Source organism: Acinonyx jubatus, chromosome B3, assembly GCF_027475565.1.
Source record: "Acinonyx jubatus isolate Ajub_Pintada_27869175 chromosome B3, VMU_Ajub_asm_v1.0, whole genome shotgun sequence".
In the NCBI taxonomy this organism is placed as follows: Eukaryota; Metazoa; Chordata; class Mammalia; order Carnivora; family Felidae; genus Acinonyx; species Acinonyx jubatus.
The window spans coordinates 88,067,769-88,081,950 of record NC_069386.1 but is presented as its reverse complement, the minus strand read 5'-3'; the positions used below and the strand labels follow the sequence as shown (position 1 = coordinate 88,081,950).

The window sequence follows — 14,182 nt, the reverse complement described above, 5'->3', positions numbered from 1 at the left end:
CGATGTGGGGCTTGAACCCATGAACCATGAGATCATGGCCTGAGCCGAAACCAAGAGTTGTATGCTTAACCAACTGAGCCACCCAGGTGCCCCAATAGTTTTTAAACCTAAGACTTGTGACAATAATAGGTAAAACAGTTTTATAACACCTTGGATAAAATTCTATACAATTATCCTCCTTGTGTGAGATCAATTTATTTCCCAGAAGATGAAAATGCTTTTTCAAATAAATTTTGCTTTTAAAAGAACATTTTCTGCCTTTGTGGAAATTCAGGAGAACATCATATGCACATCTAAGTGTTGTTTTATTTTGGAGAATACATGTGAGGTTAGTGCAAATTCTCAACAGACTTGGATACCTGGGACAGACCTGGATATGTTTTCCCCTTGCAATGGATAGTGAGATCTGGAGTGAATTTACTTTGAGTGAACACAAGCTTTGCTAGGAAGAGATGTGAGAGTGCCTGCTCCTTCCTATATAATTATTGCCACATATTTTTTTTTTTGCAACTGTAAGTAAAATAGGTTAAGCCATTAAGGGGGGATTTGGGGGCCATGAAAATGTTTTGGAAATAGAGAGAGGTGGTGATTGCACATCATTTTGAACACACTAAAAGCTACTGAACAGTTCACTTTAAAATGATTATAATTAAGGGCACCTGGGTGGCTCAGTCGGTTAAGCATCCAACTCTTGATTATGACTCATGATTTCACAGGTTTGGGGGATTAAGCCCCACATCAGGCTCTGTGATAACAGCAAGGGAGCCTACTTGGGATTTTCTCTCTCCCTCTACCTCTGCCCATCCTCCACTCTCTCTGAAAATAAATAAATAAACAAGATTTTAATGGTTACAATTATGTCAGTTTCATCTCAATAAAAACAATGCAAAAGAAACTTTCAAGAACTCCCTTGTTCACAAATTTTAATATTATCAATAGATAAAAAATCATTGTCTACTTCCTGATATGTGCACAGAGAATGACACGGAATAATTTTAGTTATAAATTCCAATTTGGAATATTGATATAATAAGATGCTGTTAAATTATCTTTTTGAGAGTTGTTGTTTTTCCTCCATGTAATTTTACTTTTAGTTTGAAATGCATGGCTTTAAGATTCTGATGTGTTACATCTTGGATAAATTTTGTTTGGGTCTTTATAGCTGAGGTGAACCTTCAGCTGTATCCTGTATTGACAACAGCACTCTGCATCTAAGATAGGAGGCTTTTAAAATTGTCTTTATAATGATATTCAGACTTTGAGTAATCATACAAAGCAGCAGAGGTCAATCAAATGTTAACCTTGATATATTTCTTGAAATATCACCATAAATGAAAGAAACATTATAAAAATAGTGTATAATTTATCTGTTATGACACATTGCATTATTGGGAAATACGTGAACTGGTTAATCAAAATGAGTTAACTTCATGGTTCATACTCTTTTGGAAACATCTAATAAACTTTCCTGTATCTATTAAACTGGAAATTAGTTTTCTCTCAATAGCAACACAATCATTTAAAAAAAAAAAAAAAAAAAGGTTAGTCTTTTGAGTCCTTGAAGTCTTGTGCATATCAGACCATCTCGGTCCAAAACAAATGTTTAGCCCAACCATAGTGATGGGATCCTACAAAGATAAGGCCCAGATTTAGGGATTTAAAATTAACTAGTCCTTCAGAAGACAATAATCAGAATCCCAAGAAAAGGACGTGGGACTGTGGTTTAGATGTGATATTAAAAGTGTATGAGCTTGAGAAGGCTAGGAGAAAGCAAAATGACACTTTTTAGCTCCAGAGGAGGAAGTCTGTAGTTTGTTTCCCATTGGGTTTCTTTCATGGAGACATCTCTAAGGTGGAAAGAGCTCATAGGAGCCAGGTATCTGAAAAAGCCAGGTAGTCATGTGCTTTAGTTCAATACTTTGGCTACTCAACATCCTTGCATGGCCTTGTTTCCAAACTCATACTTTCACAAAAAAATTGTTTGGGTTATTATTGTAAAATTATGTCTTGAATAACAATAGGAAAAGTAAAAAACCCTGAAGGAAAATAGTCTTTCCAGCTATTTCAACCACATTTAGGCCAATGAATCTCAAATAGGGTAAATGCAAGAGAAGCATAACTTGATACATCATAAAGAAACTATTGAAAGGGGCGCCTGGGTGGCGCAGTCGGTTAAGCGTTCGACTTCAGCCAGGTCACGATCTCGCGGTCCGTGAGTTCGAGCCCCGCGTCGGGCTCTGGGCTGATGGCTCAGAGCCTGGAGCCTGTTTCCGATTCTGTGTTTCCCTCTCTCTCTGCCCCTCGCCCGTTCATGCTCTGTCTCTCTCTGTCCCAAAAATAAATAAACGTTGAAAAAAAAAATTAAAAAAAAAAAAAGAGAAACTATTGAAAGACAAAGACAAAAAGAAATTCTGAAGAGCTTTTAAAGAGAGCTTGTAATCATAGAAAGGATTCTTTGCAAAATGTTGCCATTTTTTGCCAAAAGCCTATCTGCTAGTATTGCTCATAATTCTAACCACTGTCCTATTGATTTGTTTTTCGGCAGCATGAACAAATGCCAAAAATAAAAATGAAAAATAAAAAATAAAAATCAAGCAAGAAGAAAATGTATGAAAAAAATTAATTGTAGCTAAAAGGGGTTCTCAAATGAGGTAGGAAAATAGGTTTCAATTAATGAAGGGTCAGAGATTAAATTTCAATCAAGATATCACAGCAGATATGGTAAGTGGTAAGTAAAACACTACCAAAACTAGCACCATTAACAGCGTATTACTGGCACCGCATGCCCAATTGGTAGTTTCCCCTGAAAATGATGTGTTATTGCTATCACTGTTATCTTCAAAGTACATTCCTCACTGTGCATGTTCCTTTAATTTAAGAGACACTATAATTTGTTAATAACATCCAGAGCTATGAAAATGTTATTCATCTAATTAAAAGCCTTGCTGAATTACAGATATATAAACAAACAGACACACAGAAAAGGGGTTTACAGTGTCAACAAATTTAAGCCATGGATCAAGAATAAACACAGAAACAACAACAAAAAAACCTTCTCTGGTCCCAATATCAAAAATAGTTCTTGTGAACAGAACAGTAAATAGCACTCCAAATGGGTAAAGAAACAAACAGGAAAATCCTTACAAACTAGATTCTACCTAATCTCTCATCCAACAGAGAATAGACAGCCATAAATTTTAATCAATTGTCAGAGATCGTCAAATGATCATATTTAAGATCAATTGATCACCTATTGCCGCTTGCAATGATTATTGGCTGCTAATAAGCCTAATATAAAATTAAAAACAAAATATGTAATGCAAAAGTGGTAGGATAGAAAAATAAAATTAAAAAAAACATAGTAAATTTCTCTTAACTTTCTGTATTCCCTCGGACCCAACAAAAGACTCAACGGACCTTAAATTGTCATCAGGTGCACCTCTCTGATAATGAAATTTACTTAGTTCTGTTAGGTGATCTAATGGGCATCACATGGAAAACCTTCAAAACTATTAATTATCAGTTTAAAAAAAACCTAAAATCATAATTCTTATACAAATTATAAATGAACATATATTAAATATTTTATTTAACTATAATGAAGGAGTAAAGCAAATAATTTAACAGGTTCAAAGGAGAATTGAGAAATATACTTACAGAACAGGAATATTTAAATAAGTGTGAAAATGGACACAGGACTGGATTCTTCCAAGGAAGAAATAACTCCACTGAAACTCCATCAGAAAGGACAGAATTTATGTAGAAAAGAATTTATCTATAAGAAAGAGTAGTTTTACATAACCCCCAGATATCTGTAATTTACAGAATTATAAAATAGTTCCTATGAAATCAGTATTATATAAATTAGAATGGTATATTATAGAGAATACGTAATTTTTAGTAGAGCCTGAATTTTTAAATGAATTCTTTGTAAAGTATGTGTTGATACTATAGCACTCTATTTCCCTATTTTTATATTTAATCTTTCGGTGATTATTATCTATCCATACAATTATCTGTCTATAGATGTGTCTGTTTAGAGAAATATCTTTCCTTGAACATTTCTCACAGCGTATTATTCTGAAACAAAAAAATAGCCAAAAAGTCAATCAGAACTAGACAGTTTCTCTCCTAATGCATTAAAATGAAACAGTTAAAAATTTTTCATTATGAGTCTTTCTTTTTGCGTGTAAGCTGAAAGTGAATTGTGTAGTGTACTTTGGTTTTCTAAAAACCTGAAAATAAATATTTTTGTAGGAAACAAATAAAGAGGAATGTTTTCTACAGTATCCAGAGCTATCAAAGCTGAACAGCTTAGTGAGTAACCCAAGCTCATGAAATTACAAATTTGACAGTATTCTTCGTCTTTGTATGCCTTCAAAACACCAGAAAAGGTGAAAATGAAAAATCAGGGAAAGAAAAAAAAATTGCCATACTAATTATATATTAATTTAAGTATGGTAGAGAGTTTTTTCCTTCTGGAAAACTTTCATCAAGATAATAAATTGCTACTTTATAATTTTGGAGATTTCCATAAATTTATTCAATATATAACCTAGATGTTTGACTTCCAAGAACTTTTTTTAAAAAAAACATTTATTATGTGCTGTACCTTTAGAATGGAAACAAAATTTACATCTTTAAGTCTGGTGAGACTCTGATAACAGACACATATGTTTCTTGTTTCAGAATAACATAATTTATTAAATATTAAGTTGTATCAGAATGCTAGCTGAGTTTTGACATAATGAATGACTTCTGTTTCTTTTTTAATTAATAAATTAATTTTTTATTAAAAAATTTAATATTTATTTATTTTTGAGAGAGAGAGACAGAGAAAGAGAGAGAGCGTGAGCAGGGGAGGGGCAGAGAGAGAGAGAAGGAGATACAGAATCAGAAGCAGGCTCCAGGATCTCGGCTGTCAACACAGAGCCTGACACGGGGCTCCAACTCATGGACTGTGAGATCATGCCCTGAGCTGAAGTTGGACACTTAACCAACTGAACCACCCAGGTGCCCCAAATTACTTCTTTTTCTAATTGTGTTGTTTTATAATGGCATCTGGTAGAGAAACTCCTTGAAGTATTAACAAAAGCAATAGTCTATCTCAAAACAAATAATGGTAAGGTATAATTTACCACATAAAGAGTCTCTTCTAACCTATTTTTTCTGATCAGTAAGAAAACTGATAATTGGACTGACTGGACATAAAACATTATACATTGTAGAGATTTTTCAGATCAGTTTTCCTCTCACATTCCTTGCACATTCTTCAGTTTGTTTCAGTTGTTAGAGAAAAAATAATCTGATTAGACCCATTTAGTTCTGAGTTGTGAGTAAATGAGAATGGTAAGTATCCAGGGACATTTATAATTTAATATTGAATATAAATTTATAATTTAAAAGTCTCCAAATTGTTACTTCAGTTTCTGGTAAATGTTTAAGAGAAACTTTCCTATTGTTCTGTAAATCCTCCTATTTAACCGGAAGCAAATTTATATAGTAAAATTTGGATGCTATTTACCTATTCTTTCACATTATGGTAGGCAAAATAAGAGATTAATCAGATCAAAATAATATGGTTGGTGTTTTGTTTTTACACATATTGAAGGATTTGGGACAGGATTCTGATTAGGGATGTCTAGCTACTATGACTACTCTGACACTTATTAGCCACAAACATTTGGTATACCATTTGACAAGTTTTCCTTATAGATAAAGTCAAATTATGCCAATGTCACAAGGATTCGTATGAAGACCAAATAATACATATACAAATAATACAGCATTTTTCAAGATGTCTTAAAATCAATGAGCCTCCGAACATTGTTTTTTCACAAATTATTGTATAAATTCCCAGAACATAAGTAAATATATGCCAAAATGACACGTTTCAGGGGGCAGGAAATATTTACAAGGCCAGATAGTAAATAGTTTTGCAGACCATAATATGGTCTCTCTTTCAACTACTCTACTCGGCCATTGTACAGTGAAAGCAACCTTGACAATAAGTAAATGAAGGAGAGTGGCCATGTTCCAAAAAAATTTATTTATGGACACTGAAATTGGAGTAAAATAAAACTTTAATTTGTCATGGAGCATTATTTTTGACAATTATCAATTTATGGTTATATAATAACATATTCTGACCATGGAGGTCATATAAAAAAGGCCATGGGCTAAATTTTGAGGCCTCCTAATATTGCTTTCATTCAGCTTCCCCCACTTTGGTCAGTGAGGTCCCTCCATAAAGCCTAGAAAACTGCACAGAGAATGATTTGGATGATATAATGCATTACAAAACTATCAGTTTGGAAGCTTATGATATATTTTGGATATTCAAATAATCATTGAAATAATTCCATAAATTTAGAGACTATCTTAAATTCAGGACAGTAAAATAGACTTAATTTTTCTGCTTATGCCAGTAAAGATAGGTAACACAATATAGGAATTGCATTAATATTTACAGATTTACAAACTGCTTCATGAATTTAATGAGAAAAAAAAACTGAGTCTTGTCCAGCTACGTATTTCCAAAAGGGTAGTTGGCTTTCACTATATATGACATATATATTCATTGAAATGAGACTGGCTTAATTTATTCTGATCATTATGGTTTGTCACATGGCAAAACTGTCTTTGCATTTTGCAAAAATGTAAGCACTTTAGAAGTATATGTAAGCAGAAGTAGAAGGAGCTGATCTTTTCCCCCTGCACGTTGGCATATGACCCTTGGTGATCCACTGGACCTCTTTTAGCTCTAACGGTCTAGGTGAGTAGATAATGCCTAATATTTCTTTGTAGTATAATGACCATTAGTGATGGCATGTGATATTTAGCATAAGAGATTGGGAGTGGATCTTTCTTAATTTAATGCCAAACTGCAAACTGAATTTTCATTAATTAATTTCTTAAAGCTCTGTCCTAATTCCAGATATCAGTCCAAGTTTAAAATATAAATGTGGATGCTCCATAGTTCTTCACTTTCCTGAATCTCTCAGATTCCTTTTATTTTTTCCATTTTGAATTGTATGTCCACCTTTACAAATTGATTTTTTAGTTCAATTGAACTGAATTATCACACTCTCTCTTCCTGAAATCATAGGTTTTATTAAGAGCAAGAACTGAAAGTTATATTGCATAAAGAGCTTAAGGATTGCATTAGTTAGGATATAATTGTGGCTGCTCTGAGAGTTCCAAAACCACAGTGGCTCAATTAAGAACTTCATTTCTGTCTCACATAAAAATCTAAGCTGATATGGCAGGTCTGCTCTTGAAGCAGAGCAAGGCCACTCCTATCTTTTTGCTTCTCCAGCCTCATGATGCTCCTTTATTCACCTGGTCCAAGATGGCTCACCATATAGCCACATTGTGACCTCTGGTAAAGGGAGAAGACAACTTGGGAAATCAGGTGTTTTCTTATCAATATATAAACTAGACATTGCATACACCCTCTTCCTACTCATACTGACTAGGAATTCATCATAGTATAGGCAAATCTTTGGAGGAGGCAGAGTAATAATAGGCTAATTCTTGGTAGCCACGTGCTTGCTCAACATTGAGGTTACCCTATGGGTAACGCTAACAAAATCTATGCTAAATTAGATATTTCAACTGAGACTTTTAAATATGATAGGGGCGCCTGGGTGGCTTAGTCAGATGAGTGCCCGACTCTTACTTTTGGCTTGGGTCATGTTCTCAAGGTCGTGAGATTGAGCTCTGTGTCAGATTCTCCCTCTCTCCCTCTCTCTCTGCCCCTCCTTTGCTTGTGCTTTCTTTCTTTCTCTCTCTCTCTCTCTCTCTCTCAAAATAAATAAATCAATGAATAAACTTCAGAGGTATCTTCACTTGATTGGTCAGAAAGATTAAATGACAACAGTGATTGGTACATGCAATTTGGTCAGTACAAAATTGTTTAAAAATATTTGAATACGGGGCGCCTGGGTGGCTCAGTCGGTTGAGCAGCTGACTTCCACCCAGGTCATGATCTCGCGGCTCGCGAGTTCGAGCTCCGCATCGGGCTCTGTGCCCACAGCTTGGAATCTGGAGCCTGCTTCGCATTCTGTGTCTCCCTCTCTCTCTGACCCTAACCCACTCTCATTCTGTCGCTGTCTCTCTCAAAAATAAATAAACACTAAAAAAAATTTAAAAAATATTTGAATACATTTACATGAGAAATATTTTAGTGATATATGCTCAAATATGTACAATTATATCTTCTTTGTTGTGGGATTTGAGATGGGATTTTTGTATTTATATTTATAAAAATAAAGAAAATGACAAGGAGCAAGGTATTACACACAAATCAAACTGCAGGCATGTAAAGAATGATCTCTGCAACTCTACACAATAGTACTCCTTTTATCCACAGTGTCAGTTACCTATGGTCAACCACAATCTGTAAGCAATGATTCTCCTTCTGACATATTTCTAGACTAACGCTTCATCATTAGATGAATGTAGCATTCATGTAATGTGAAGACTATGTGAATGCTATGTGAATAACAGGCAATATTATTCACCTCACTTCATCTCATCACATGGGTATTTAACCTGTCATACCATCACAAAAAGAGAGTGACTACAGTACAATAGGATATTTTGAGAGAGAAAGAGAGAACACATTCACATAACTTTTATTGTAGTATATTCTTATAATTAATCTATTTTATTATTGCTGTTGTTAATCTCTCACTGTGCGTTATTTATAAACTAAACTTTAGCATAGGTATGCATGTATGGGGAAAAACATCGTATATCAGCCTCAGTACTACCCACAGTTTCAGGCATCCACTGGGGCTCTTAGAACATATCCCCTGTGAATAAGGGGGAACTACTGCACATTTTCCCCCCAATGGATAAAACTAGTCCATACTGAAACCTTAAGGAATTAAAAAGGTAAAACTCAATTTAAAGTCTTTTTGAAACTCGTGTCTTACTGTCTGGCCACTATGGAGATTGGAAAAATAAGGTGATTAATTGGGATATGGTTCTCCAAATTGGGAGTGAGTTCAAGATTACTATCTTTTAATCTGGGTATGAATGATACTTCTGTTTGTGGTTACCCCACGATAAGCAAGGGAGCTAAACTCTTGGTTTTTTACTTCCACCTCTGCCCTTCAAAATAGAGTTTATGGAGAAAATATAACACATGCTGTATAGCCAGATGCTTTAAGTGGTTATTAGTATCATGTTAATATAAAATAACTTTAAAAAAGAAATAAACATTAAGTCATTGGATGACTGAGCTTCCAAAACAAGTAAAGGTAACTCTAGGGATGAGCAACTATGTGTTCTAGTGCAGGCAAACCTGGGATAACCATGCAACATTCTTCTGAAGTATACATTTTAATCAGTAAAACTAATTGGAAACCTTCATTAGGTATTTTTCAAGGTAGATGGACTACTTCTACAATGTTACTGGCTCAGGAACTGTGATACATAATATTACAATGTTCAGGTAACTACACAAGGGTAGCTCTTAGATGTGAATTGAATTTACAAATTAAGTGTGATTCTGTCCACTGAAGAAATATTTTTTACACTGTTTCTTATTTTTTTATTTTTATTTTTTGAGAGAGCGAGAGAGGGGAAGGGAAAGCGGGACAGAGGATCCCAGTGGGCTCTGCCCTGACAGCAATGAGCCTGATGCGGGGCTCAAACTCAGGAACTGTGACTTAAGCTGAAGTCTGACGCTCAACTGACTGGGCCACCCAGGTGCCCCCATTGAAGAAATATTTTAATTCAGTCCTCAGTTATGAGTCATCCACTTCTTTTCAGGTGATACCAGTTAAATTACTAAGTAATGCTCAGAATTAATAATTATAGGACGTTTCAATAAGACAATATTGAATAAGTTTTCACAGGAACTTAGATATCACTTTGAACTATAATAAATGCTCACTCTTCCTTTAATAAAAGTATGCATGTGTTTAGCACTTAGAAGTTTTTCCAGCTTGAGGGCCACCTGGGTGCCTCAGTAATTGGGTGACCAACTCGATTCGCCTCAGGTCATGCATGATCCCAGAATTGGGAGATGCAGCCCCATGTGAAGCCTGCTTCAGATTCTCTCTCTCTGCTCCCCCCACCAAGGTTGCTCACATGCACTGTGTCTCTCAAAATAAATAAACATTTTTAAAAAGATTTTCTCAGTTTGATATATTTTACTTCTTTGCTAAACCTATATTAGTCTTAAACTCTTTCCTGTCACAGAAGTTATTCTGTTACTTTCTGGAAAACAAATCTTCAGAGGACTGAAATACCACAGTTGAAGTAGGTGAGAACAAATCCAGCAGAAAAAAAAAAAAAATATATATATATATATATATATATATATATATATATATATATCCACAAACTGATAAGGAAAGACCAGTATTTGGAGTATAAAACATGACCTAAAACCGTCCAATGCCCTTGTAAAAGAGACCATTTCTTCCCTGTAGACAGTGTATTGGAAAAGTTTTTGAAGCATAACTCCTTAGATTCTCACTTAAACTTTTTTTTATCCAGGAAATCTACCTGCAAAGCTAGCTGAACTCCTCTTCACAGACGGCTCACAGCAGAGTTGGATCCGCTGTGCAACAGGCCAATTCCCGTTACAGGAGAAAGTGCATACTGAATTTTCAGCTCTATAAAATCTATGCTTTACTTACAAATTTAGGACTGTCCACTGACTGAAACTTAAAGATCAAAGTTTTAAATGTGAACATTGAGGTTAATCAGAGTAATAAGACAAACATCAGGAAAAAAATTATAATCATCTGATGCTAGCAGATAACATGACTGCCATTTGGTAAATCTTCAGAGCAAGTCCTTTTTAAGCAGTAACACTGATGTATAACTTACATATGGTTTTGGATATCCTTGTGTAATAAAATTAAAAATGAACCCCCAAATCCCTCATGTCTGCAAGCAAGCAAAATTCCCTGGCGCCAGGGGAATGAGCAGAACTGGGAGCCAAGAGGAAATAAATAAGAACGAATTAGGATTAATTAATAATTAATTTTACATTAAAATGATGTCTTAAACATAAAAAGCGGGGAATTGTAGGGGCGCTTGAGTGGCTCAGTCAGTTGAGCATCTGACTTTGGCTCAGGTCATAATTTCACAGTTTGTGGGTTTGAGCCCCACATCAGGCTCTGTTCTGACAGCTAGAGCCTGCAGCCTGCTTGGGATTCTGTCCCTCTCTCTCTCCTTCTCTCTCTCTCTCTCTCTCTCTCTCTCTCTCTCTGCCTCTCCCCTGCTCACACTCTGTCTCTCTCTCTCTCTCTCTCTCTCAGAAAATAAACATTAAGAAAAATTTTTTTAAAAGAGGGGGGTTGTAGAAACTAGGGCATAGGATTTGTATCACAATGATAGAACTAGAAGGAAATTAGGGGAAGAAACATCTGTGGGTGTGATTTAAAGGTAGATCAGTTGGATAGTAGAGGGCAGCTGGATTTTCACCACAAAACTAGAAGTAAGTGGAGGCCTACTGAATATCCTCCCTGGCCAGGACCTGGAGACCAATGGAACTAAGCCAACAGTGGGGAAGGGTGAGCAACACATTTCTTGGATGAAGAAGCCATGACTCGTTCTCCATTTCTGAGCTTACAAATTCCACTGGGCCTCAAGATTTTCGGGATTCTCATCCATAGGACAAAACACAAGCAGGACTCTGAGCTAAACCTAATGTAACACAACTGAGGTCAGAGAGCTTGACACTTAGAGGAACAGAGGTGATGTGAAAAGAAAAAGACAGCACCAGCCCTTGGACACAAGTTGCCAGTGAACTAAACCTAAATTATAATATTTCACATATTTGAAATGTTACACTAGGTTAAAAACAAAACAAAACAAAAACGCCACACACCTCCCTGCACCTAAGAGAAAAAAAATGGCAATAAAATGCAAAATGCACAGGACAGATTAAATAATGAATGGTATCTTTCGAGAAACAAAGAGTATACACTTCAGAACTCCTCTGCCTTCCATATAAAATGAATTATGACATGTTGAAGGTTAGACAAGTTGCCTAGAGCCCTGCTTCACTCTGCACTGTGGAGATATTATGTTTCATATGACACTTGGAATTTCTAAGCAGAAATTATTCTTCTGACTTATTCATAATGAAAAAGAGAAATTTCTAAAGAAGTTAGTTGGCTACTTACACCAATGGCTAGACTCCTTGCTTTTTAAAGAGAAAGTTATGTCTAAAATAGCCTCTTCAGCTTCTCTTCCTGTATCCACAGACATAAGAACACTTTGCCTGGCAAAAGTAAATATTTAAACATTGAGATTAAAATTAAATAAAAACTTATAACAGAAAAATACAAGAATTTTGGACTTAAAAAAAACTTTTTACTATCTCCGAAACAGCAACAATAGGATTCCATGAACTGTATGGGAGGAGAGTAATGAGGTTCCTTGGAAATAAAATTAAAACACTTTAAATTTTACAGGCATCTAGGAAAATCTAATTGCATAAATATAAAAATAAACATTTTCAAAGAAAATATAAAACAAGGGAGGATTTAGGGGTATTCCAGTGTTAAACCTAATGTTAATACTGGGTGTTCTAATATTATATTTCAGATTTCTAGCACTTCAAAATATTGATTTATTCAAATTTCTCTGTAACACCAAATTGCTTTATATTTTGTTTTTCCTAATAAAAATAAAGCATCTCACTGGGTAAAAAAATCAGATTATCACTTTACACTGAAATATATATATGTTTATAAAATATATATGTAAACATATATATTTATGAAGTATATATATGAAATATATATGTATCCAAATTGCCATTTTGGATATAAAAATTAATTGGATAAAATTTTTAATGATTATAGTACACTTGATCTTCGCCAAAAGGCCGAGAAGCGATTTTAGTGATTATAGTAACAAGTTAATGCTAAAAAATAAAAATATGCCATGTATTTTTTTTTTTTTTTTTCAAATAATCAGAATGTCATCTAGAAAGCTTGTATCAGCTTTTGGTTCCATAGATATATGTGAAAATTCCTTATACATTTGAAAATATAGAATTACTGATGCATGATAAATAATATTTTGTTTTGTTTGTGTGCCTTTGAAGAGTAGAGCTCTGGCCAGTCTCATTTGCCATCTCTGCAAGTCCTTCTACTGCCCTTCTCTGTCCTGCTTGCCAAACACGTTGGCCATTAGAACATTCCATAGGAGTGTGACCTGCTGTTGTCTCTTTCATGGGTCTAGGTCTTAGCTGGCTTCACTAGCACTAGTAACATATTATTTCTTTACCTTTTCAGACCCAAGATTGGTCACAGTCTCTTCCTAATGCCGGTCTTTGGGTTACTTAACATTTTCTGTTCTTCCTTAAATGTGGCCATACTTGTGGTATATTCCTTTATTAAATTCTCTCTGAAATCCAGCTGAGGGTACTCTTATGTACATTTCATATATATATATTCATATATACTTATATATATCATATTCATATATATATTCCAGTATTGTCTACAATATTCTTTGGCCTTTTTATTTAAAACCTGAATATTTACCATAATTTATTGACTTACTCTTTTTTTTTTCTTTCTCAAGTTGTTCTTTGTATTCTAAACTTGTTTATGTTTGGACCTTTGTCTTGTTCGTGTTTGCCTTGCCATAAATGTTTTATAGTTTTATATAATCACATTGATCATTTGTAATTTATCTTGGAAAAAGGAATGAGATTATCTCTACTCCTTAGTAGCACCACCCCAGCCTGATGCCCTAACGTCATTTACCAAAGAATGTATTTATCTCATAATCTCTAAATGTCTCCCATATAACATATTGCGTTTCCATGTGTCATAGAGTTTATCTCTATTTAAAGGTGTCACATTTACTACATCTTTTCAGTGGCTATTTTATGTCAAGAATTGTGAAAATTCTGAGAATTTACCCTACGTACAGGTAACAAATTAGCCTGCCATAATTTCACGTATGCTGATGGAAGACACAGGTATCCTGGGATAGAGACAAATGACTTTATCACTCACGATGCTGCAAGTAGCCTGATGTCCCTGTTTTAGTCAGATCTCCTTGACACCAGGTTCCATGAGTGTGTAGAGTAGAGCAGAGACAGATGTGCACATAGTGTGATTACACCACAGCTGAGAAGCTTAGAGCTGAGGGAATTATGAATCTTTTATAAATGGCTGAAGGAAGACATTTC

At 34.8% G+C, this 14,182-nt stretch overlaps 1 long non-coding RNA gene across 3 annotated transcripts in view; it reads left to right on the top strand.

The window, feature by feature from the left end:
- Positions 1-13,428, top strand: part of LOC128316024 (uncharacterized) — an 82,264-nt gene extending 68,836 nt beyond the window's left edge. For all 3 annotated transcript variants that reach the window (XR_008299384.1, XR_008299383.1, XR_008299387.1), the window contains one exon: positions 10,516-13,428. This is a non-coding gene — a long non-coding RNA (uncharacterized LOC128316024). The remainder of the gene's footprint in view (positions 1-10,515) is intronic.
- The last annotated feature ends 754 nt before the right edge of the window (positions 13,429-14,182 follow it).